Source organism: Saccostrea cucullata, unplaced genomic scaffold, assembly GCF_032062105.1.
Source record: "Saccostrea cucullata isolate Sc308-1 unplaced genomic scaffold, CSIRO_AGI_Scuc_v1 ctg22771, whole genome shotgun sequence".
NCBI lineage: Eukaryota > Metazoa > Mollusca > Bivalvia > Ostreida > Ostreidae > Saccostrea > Saccostrea cuccullata.
The window spans coordinates 1-9235 of NW_026934210.1; the positions used below are offsets into that span (position 1 = coordinate 1).

Genomic DNA, 9235 nt, shown 5'->3' on the forward strand with positions numbered 1-9235 from the left:
CTGGGGAAAATACTCAGGCCAATGGTCCGGGCCTGTGATTAAAAATTTTTGTTTATAATTGAAAAATACATCTCGAGAAGTTGATGATGGAAAAAAATGACCATCATGAAAATGAAACGAAGATTTTACCCGTGGATCCCCCATAGCTCCATTTGAACTTTTCTACATTTCCGTTGAGTGTGTTCTGTTTGGTTTCCAGGGGTCTTTGATCAAGAGTGACAGGTACTTTGTTTCCGGTTCCTAAAAATAAATCCTGCAATTTGTAACATGTTGTTTTGAAAATGAAGTGTTGTTAAGGATATCCAATCCTCAGCCAGGAAGGATAACTCCAAAAATCAATATTTAATTTGAAATGCATCAAAATGAAGCTTGAAAATGAAATTTTTTCATGCGACAATTTTCATTTTATTCATCTTCATAAGATTCAATGTTTTTGGAAGTCTTAGAAAATGTCTTACAAAAGTTGACATTTGTACCCTATAAAAAGGAAAAAAATAATAAAGTTGTAGAGAAATAAGATTTTCTTGAATCCAGGCTTAGATACAAATGCTTATTAGCATGATATGAAATACGAAGGGATTTGTGATGTCTTGCAATGATATCAAAAGCCTTTTACACTATGCACTACAGAATATATGACGGAAATAGAAGACAAAAATTACCAAATAAGTATTCTCTGAATGCCCGGAGACCTATCGTTTTTAAACCTAAAATATAATTTGTTGATCAATTTGCAATTAGAAAATGCATTGCAGATATTCCAATTCGCCTTTTCTGCAAAAATATTGGAGATTTGGCAATTTTCCCTATATAATATGATTAACTTTAATCTTAAACTTTAAAGAAATACTGTGGACAAATTTACATCACTTTGTGGATTTAGAGGTACTTTTATGAGTATTTTTTATTACTTAACTGCTAATTTTTTAAACCTGAGGATCGGACTACCTTAAAAATATGCTTGTTTGAGTCGGGGTGGTGAGGGTTTCTATAATTATGTACTTTGAATAATATCTTGCTATTTGTCTTTTAAAATATCATTTGTTTAGTGATGCAAGGTACTGAGTTTTGCTAATGGTTAATCCGTTGATAAATAGTTTTTTTTTAACTGGCACTTTGGAAAGTGCAAAAAAGACTGTGGTTTGTAGCAATACGATCAGGAAATGAGATAAAGTGTTTCAAAACATGAATTCATTCATTGAATTATTACAATTAATAAATATACATTTAATTATAGGAAGATTATGAAATTTTGAGGGTCGGTGTGACAGCAAATATGGTCATCTTTGACCCTTGGCACTAAACCTGACAAATTATATAGAATATTCTATAAAAGCGTAATCCTTTATGACAGTTAACAGAATTTTAATTATGGGTGCAAAAATAAATACATAATCGGCAATAAAATTATCTTTTTGTGATTTACGTATTCCTGCATTCTTTGCACTTGACTTACATTTTAAATACCTTTGTGCAAAGTCACTATTTGGAATTAATTTGAAAACTCGTTTGCTACTAGAAAATTACACAAATTAGACATATTACGAAACTACCGTTTTTGGAGGATGTACATATTGCTCTACTGATGATCATTTTCTTTTTCAATGTTGAAAATAAATATAAAATTCTTCATAGTTTAAAGAAAATACTTCATTAATCTAAAGGGTTTGTTTAATATTAATTTTAAAAATGTAGAAATGTTTCCTGACATATTTGCTGCAAGTTTAGAGATTGTTTTTAATTAAAGCTATACATAGAATAAAAATCATCTTGATTTTTTTTCGAGATATATGTTGAATTAAAATGAAAAACATGTAAATTTTGTTTTTAGCGATTTTCACTTCCTTTCAGAAAGGCTAAGCTTAAAAAAAAGATATGATATGATATGATGACAATTTTCTTTTTTTCCCTTTCTGATGAAGACGAAAATGAAGATGTGTCAGTAATTGGGATATTGTTGCCATTTAGAGTTTCTACATGAATTGGGAAGAGTTCTTGTCCTCTAGACGACACATGGACCCCCTTCCTTTCTTCTTCTAAATCAGACGTGTTTCCACAAAATCTTGAATGTACATTTAATATTTTGATTCGAAAAAAATTTGTAACTGCCTTTTGGGATTTTATTGTATTATTGAATATATTTCTAATATTTTTTGTGTCAAATTTCCCCTGTATTATATAGTGTCGGATGTATTTAAGACTTTGCAAGATATTAAGTAATGGGTAAAACACATTCTAATTAAATCCGACTTCTTAGATCCGCGCCGTATTTACTCTGAACTTTATTTTTGCGTAATTACACGAGCCTGTCTGCTTGCGAAAATTTTATTATCGCGTTTATTTGTATTATTAATGTTTATATACAACAGAAACCATAGCTCGCGAAAATTTTGTCTCGCTAAATACCAAATAGCTACGTCGCGAAAATAAAGTGTGCCGAAGTATTTTGAACTACAGTATCTTAGTGAATAGTATTTTTACGAGACACTAAAACTTTTATGAAACATGGGGTAAAGCAAAGTATATTTTAATAATAATTAATAAAAAAGATAATTGAAATAAATTATAATGACTTACCATACTGTTCGGCAAGCTTTGAATCATATTGACAGAGCATGCGCAACATGTAGGAGAGAAGAATGCACAAGTCACAATTCATCGTGAGTGGATCAGCTCTACTCCTGTATAGAAATGAAAAAAAAATGTTTCACGAATAATTGGAGTATGGAGTATTACCCCCGTCCGGTTTGAGTTCTGTCCCTTTTTCAAATGCTTTGCCGCCTCTCGACCACATTCTCATATATCCTACACGGTGGCTAATTTACATAGACCCGAGGGCAATATGTGCATAAAAATCATGGACGTCTTAGTGAATTTTGACGTGAGATGCAGGCAATAACTTTCAATTTAAATATGTCTGACAAGAGTCTCTTAAAATGTGACAAAAGGACAAAAAAATTAAACAGAGAAACAATTAAGTGACGCTAATTTACACGACTGAAACGATAATGAAATGAAATTAAATATAGCAGGCGATTATGCTCATGTTTTAATCATAATTTTTATTGATAGATATACTAGTTTGTAGTTATTAATGTAACATCTTAATTATCCAAGCAATGACGCTTATCAGATTAGAAAAGACATGGAATTAATTTGTTTTACAATAGAACTACAAACCAAGATGTACATTTTCCAGATTTTACATGAGTGGGAGTAAATGCAAAATTTAGAACATGACAATTTTGTATTTAAACCCACCCGATAAATTCACAATTTAGAATATAACACAACTAACTTTAGAAAACATAAACCATGAATTTTCTAATAAGTTTATTATGAAAGTTACTACTCGCTTTTCCGTATCATCTCTTTTTAATTGAATTTATGTACCCGTAATCGAAGATTCAGGGGTATATAATTTTGACCTGTCCATATCCGTCTGTCTGTTGTCTGTTTGTCGGCCACAACTTTAACTTCGCCCATAACATTTGACTGGATGGGGCTATGGCTTTCATATTTCACAGGTGTGTTCCTTGTGAGAAGACCTTTTTTTAGATGTCACCAAATTTGACCTTTTGACCTTGGAGTTTGACACGTTTTACATAAATATCACAAAATTTAACCTTGGTCATAACTTTTGAGGGCCAGGGCATTCACACTTCACATATGTAATCCTTGCGACAAAACCTTTCATTGATACCAACAACTTTGACCCTTTTACCTCGACCTTTGAGTTTGACCTTATTTTTTAAAAATGTTTAACCTTTGTTATAACATTTGAACGGTTAGGGCTAGGGCTTTCATACTTAACATTTGTAATCCTTGCGACGACTTTTCATTGGATACCAACAGCTTTGACCCTTTGACGTTGATCCTGGAGTAAGACCTACTTTTTAAAAACTTTCACATTGGCCATAACTTTTGAACAATGAGGGCTAGGGTTTTCGTACTTTAAATATGTCATCCTTGTGACAAAACCTTTCTTTTAGAAACCAACAACTTTGACCATTTGACGTTGAGCCAGAAACTTTAACCTTGGTAATAACTTTTGAATAGAAGATGCTAGGGCTTTCATATTTCACAATTCTTTTTGTGTGGGGAGAAAGCCTTGCCGGTACTTTGGGTACCAACATATTTGATTTGAGAAAAGTTAACCTTCGCCGCTATGTTGCCATAGGGGGCATCGGAATTATCTGAATATCAGTTTTAATATTTATCATTAATGCACAACAAAATATCTACTTCTTTTAAGTATGAAGAATAAAAGTTTTGTGAAAGTGCAAGGATACTGTATGTCAATTAAAAATTCGTAGCTTCAATAATTTCTAGATAAAAGAAGATTGTTAGTATATTTCCGTGAGAAAATTTATAGCAACAGTATATTTATGTTTTGGATTGCAAATATATTCATTAAAAACATAAATTAAACATTTATAAAATAAATTGAGTCATGCAGAAATACCAAAATTGATTTCTATATCGGAAAATATGCAATTGTGTATCTTGTCACTTAATATGTATCTTTATTTGATCTTAATGTCATATTAAATTTTCAAATGGAAAATCAATCATTTGTAATTAATGATTCAATTGTTTATATAAAAATAGGAGGAAAACGTTCAAATAATATGCCCATGTTCAATATTAAAAACAAGTAATGCACCAAAATACCGGGGTATCTTCATTTAAAAGTGAAATTGTTTATTTAGACAGATGAGTCAAACATACGTACATGTATCTTCATTGAATATTAATGCAGCTCAAGAATATGGTTATTTTTTTTTTAATTCAAGCTATTAAACTCTTTGTTAAACAATTAAAAAAAAAATAGTGTCCAAATAAAGATTTTGGTCAGAGGGAATATACAAGTGAAATGTGAAAGTTTAGACACAAAACACACAGAAGAAATGATAAATTTACAATTTTTCAAAAGAATGTCAGTTTCCAATGTCAAGAGGTCAAAAGGGTAATAAAGGAAATTTATCTTTGTAAATTTTCGCAAAAGTTATTGAAGCTCCAAGCTCAAGGTTAATAGATCAAATATGTTGGTACAAAAAATAAGATCTTGTCACATATTATATATGAAGGAACTTGCACCAATTACTAGTATTCCAAAGTTATGGACAAGGTTAAATTTTTGTGGACAAGCAGATTAACAAATATAGATACGGGCAGACCAAAAACTATGCTACCAAATCTTCGATAACGGGGCATAAAAAACACGTCTTCCGTTCACTAACCCGCTTGTACCTGTCTCTATTGGGTATTTATACAGAACAATGACGACAGGACAAGCAACAAACCATGATCCGTATGTCTGTCTGATTCTGAGCGATGACCATTCACCACAAAGTTTGTATCAATATAAAAATCCCTAAAGAATGACCAAAATACTCTGGAAGGCGTTATTATAGGTATACTTAATTATTAATTCTGATTTTGTGATTCGGAAATAGATATATTGTTGCCCTAAGTGTCTGTCTGTTTGCCTGTCTGATAATTTTGTCCGCAAAAATTTAAATCCTTACCCATAACTTTTGATTGGTATCCTCAATGTTTTGTTGAGAATGGACATTTAATGTTTTGTTGAGAATGGACATTTAATGCAGGGTATAGAAAATAACTCATGTTAATAAAAAGCATATATTTACACTCAACCATTGTCAAGAATCACAGGCTGGGGTTTGTGTGTGATGTGAGCAGTGTAGCATGTCTGTCTGTCTGTCTGTCTCACAAGTATGTGTATGCATAAGTATGCGCATGTTATAGATCTAAATACATGTATAATAACATGTGTGATCGGTCCATGAACATATGCTCATCTAACCCCATTCTGGTTTATGGAGGAATCTGAATTTACGAATACTAGATTCCCAGAGAACGTTAATTGAGTGTCCTATTTGTGCCTGATTTGTCAAGTGGTGAATCCCAAAGTCAGGTGGAAATAGACGATTTGGTGACATTTGGCACATAAATCCCCAAAATAACACGTGAACGCCCTGTATCAGCATAATGCTTTCTACATGCTCTTCACATGCATGGTGACAGCAAAATTCAACGTAAATCTATTACATTTTACAAGCGAAGAATTGTGACGTAAAAAGAAATAATTTTGACGTAAAAAGAAACAAAGATTTTGAAGTAAAATGAAACAAGAATTTTGACGTAAAAAAGGAACACGAATTTTGACGTAAAAGGATTTTTTTCTTTCTTGCAGCGAAATATGTTGCAGTTGTGAACTTTGATTTGCACAGGAATTTGCACGAGTAAAAAGTTTAACGAAAGGACTGGACCACTATTCAGCAAAATGGCGAGAGTCAGGATTTCTGGCATGCTGTCCGCTTAAAAAACTAACTTCCGAATTGTAATTGAATGGTAACTATTTCAGACCGTTATTCAAATATTTATATGTCTTACTAAATTAATGTTAATCGAATTCCAACAAAATGACTGTGTTTAAGCTAATCAATAAGCATTCTGTTTTAAAATCTGATACGCACAAGTTCATTTTTTACATTGAAATTCCAACTATATTAACAATACCGGAACGTGAATGTCTATTATCTTTTTGAATGACACAGTTGGTGAATTCTGTGCATACATTGTGTAAAATGCATTTTTCAGGAAGTAATAAATAATTGATTTAAGGGAATCCCCATTTTGAGCGTTACCAGTTGATCTGCAAGCTATTTGTTTCAAATATGTAAAAATTTGTAAATTTTTTCGCATGTTTTTAATATTTCATATTTTGAAGAAGTAGAGGAGTTCCATCACAATGCATAAAGGAGGGGGGAAAATAGTGTTTTTTGGTCTAATTTTCTCAAACAACAGAGTCCCTAAACACACAAAACTTTTTTCCATGTTTTACTTATTCTAAGAAAATAAATTCTTAAAATCGGAACACAATATACTTTAAAGCATTTATCATAAAACGGAAAAAAATGCTATGTATTAAAGACCAAAACTGTACTGAATACTATATACCATTAATCATATTCAAAAACAAAGGTTTTTTCGGCACGCTATACGATGTCCAGAATAAGCATTGTGGACTAAAAATGTTTTTTTTTTTTTTAATCTCTCTGATTGCAGAAATTAACTTGAGACAATAAGGATATCTCTTTGCTTGTTATTTCAAAACAAAAAGACTAAGTTAACATAATACAATAAAAAAATACATTAAGGACAAATGTATAGTTCTTGAAAATTAAATTTCTTATTTCCTGTAATTTAAGAGTTCCAGTTTTTGAATCAAATTGACATGGAACACCAGCTTAAACTATGTTTTGGTGAATTTTTTTTTTCATTAAAAATACAAGTTTTTTTTTATCGTTTTATGTTTGTCCAAAACTCATAACATAAGCTGATTTTCTTTTTGTCTAAGAATACCCTTTAGTAAACTATAATTTTTAAATTAAAAATTTCTTGAAATAGTGTCAGTGGGAAAGGTACATTGTAAAAAAACATCGATGAACATTTATATTAATAACTATGTAACATCTATTGTGTCACATAGTGAATAGCATGTACAAAGATTATTCAATTGAATTTTGAAATGTGTACTCAAAATTCTAGTGCATTTTGACGATAAAATAATGACAAAATTTTAACTTTAATACTTCTAGTATATTAAGCGTATATTATCCATTATTCTGATAACATGTAGATGTACTGGTATCTTTCATATTTCAGTTAAAGGAGAGAATATTTTTTGTTAGAAATCTTCAATATTTTAAATATTTATCGGGATGAAAATAATTTCTTTTAGAAGCTGATAAATCCCTGATTTCTTTTAAAAGCCTATATTAGTAGTATAATTTTATAATTTTAAACCACAATGCGCAGCATTAACAAAGGAAAGGAAAAAAAAATGGAGACGGTCGTAACAAAGAATACAATTCATTTTACCAAAGAAAAATATATTTGAAAAAGAAAAATATATATACATACTTTTGATCTTTAGAAGAGAACACATTTCACACAAGCAAATCCTTCCTGGAAACAAATCAGTGGCTAAGCCAGACCATTTTATCGGAAAAGGCGATGACGACTGCATATCAATGAGAGAGAGGTATAGAGAGCTGTCAATACATGTATAGGGCATTCGCTGGTCGCGCTTTTTATCCCACATAACACCGTGTCGCATGGGGAGACAAGAGAAACCGGGCCTAACTTGCAGAATAACGGCTCATCAGTTGATGACTGAAGTCTATGCAGAGGCGAAACATTTTTTTTGCTCGTGTTGGTTAGCATGACGTAAAATCATGCATGGTAAATTTTTGTAATATACATGTACAATGACCATCTAACGGTCATTGTGGTTGGGTCCAAGAACTTGGTGAAAAGGACAGTTGCACCAAAAGTTGTTAACAAAAGAAATGAAACTTGAAGATAACGAACTGTTTTCATGCATATCGGAAGAGGAGCGAACACGGGCCTTTAAAAACATCATAGGCGGGATCAGGTGCCATTGAGGAGTAAGCATCCCAATGTCGACCGGTCACATACGCCATGTGTTCCTTATAAGGATTTATAAAACAGAAAAATTCAGTTTAGTATGAAATCATTTACATGTAGTATGAAAAACGCCAGTCAGTATTTGACTTAATGATTATAAAGTATATGCTACAATGCCATTGCATTGATCGACCATAGAACCTGCAAAATAATGATTTTAAACAAGACTGTTGTTATAATTGTTTCATCAATTTGTTTGTCTATAGCTTGCTTCTTTTTAAAAATTGTTCTTACGTAGAGTATGGTATTTTTTATTGCGCATTGAATCAACTGAGAGACATAGACCCTATATGCAGGTGATACGAGTATAATGTTTCTTAAGTAAGGGAAGTTGACAATAGAAAAGTGATTTACACCACTTCTCAAAAACATGTATTTTTTGTACAGTAATCCTGAAGTTTCTATTTTACTGCTTTTAGAATTTTATTGAGGAGCCAAAATGAGAGACTTGGTAGAACAGATACTTGAACCCGCTATGCATCTTTAAATAAGATTTTTATGAAGTTCAGGAATCCAGCATAGATAGGCATGGTTTTAAATATTCATTTTTATTGTTGGGGATATTTAAAATATTTAAACCCGACAAATGTTTTTTTTTTTTTTTTTGAATTTCCCCTTTAGAAAGGGAACCATGGATATAAATTGGATCACCACTAACAAAATTATATCCAAGTTTCTCTAAAATATGTAAAATACAATTGAATATTGAGCCTTA

The 9235-nt window shown here is 31.3% G+C and overlaps 1 long non-coding RNA gene across 1 annotated transcript; it reads right to left on the minus strand.

The window, feature by feature from the left end:
* Nucleotides 1–134: 134 nt before the first annotated feature.
* LOC134240142 (uncharacterized) lies at nt 135–8002 on the minus strand. Its single transcript, XR_009986376.1, has 3 exons — nt 7954–8002; nt 2578–2681; nt 135–240 (listed from the first exon to the last, which is right to left on the minus strand). It is a non-coding gene; the product is annotated as an uncharacterized LOC134240142 (long non-coding RNA).
* Nucleotides 8003–9235: the final 1233 nt, after the last annotated feature.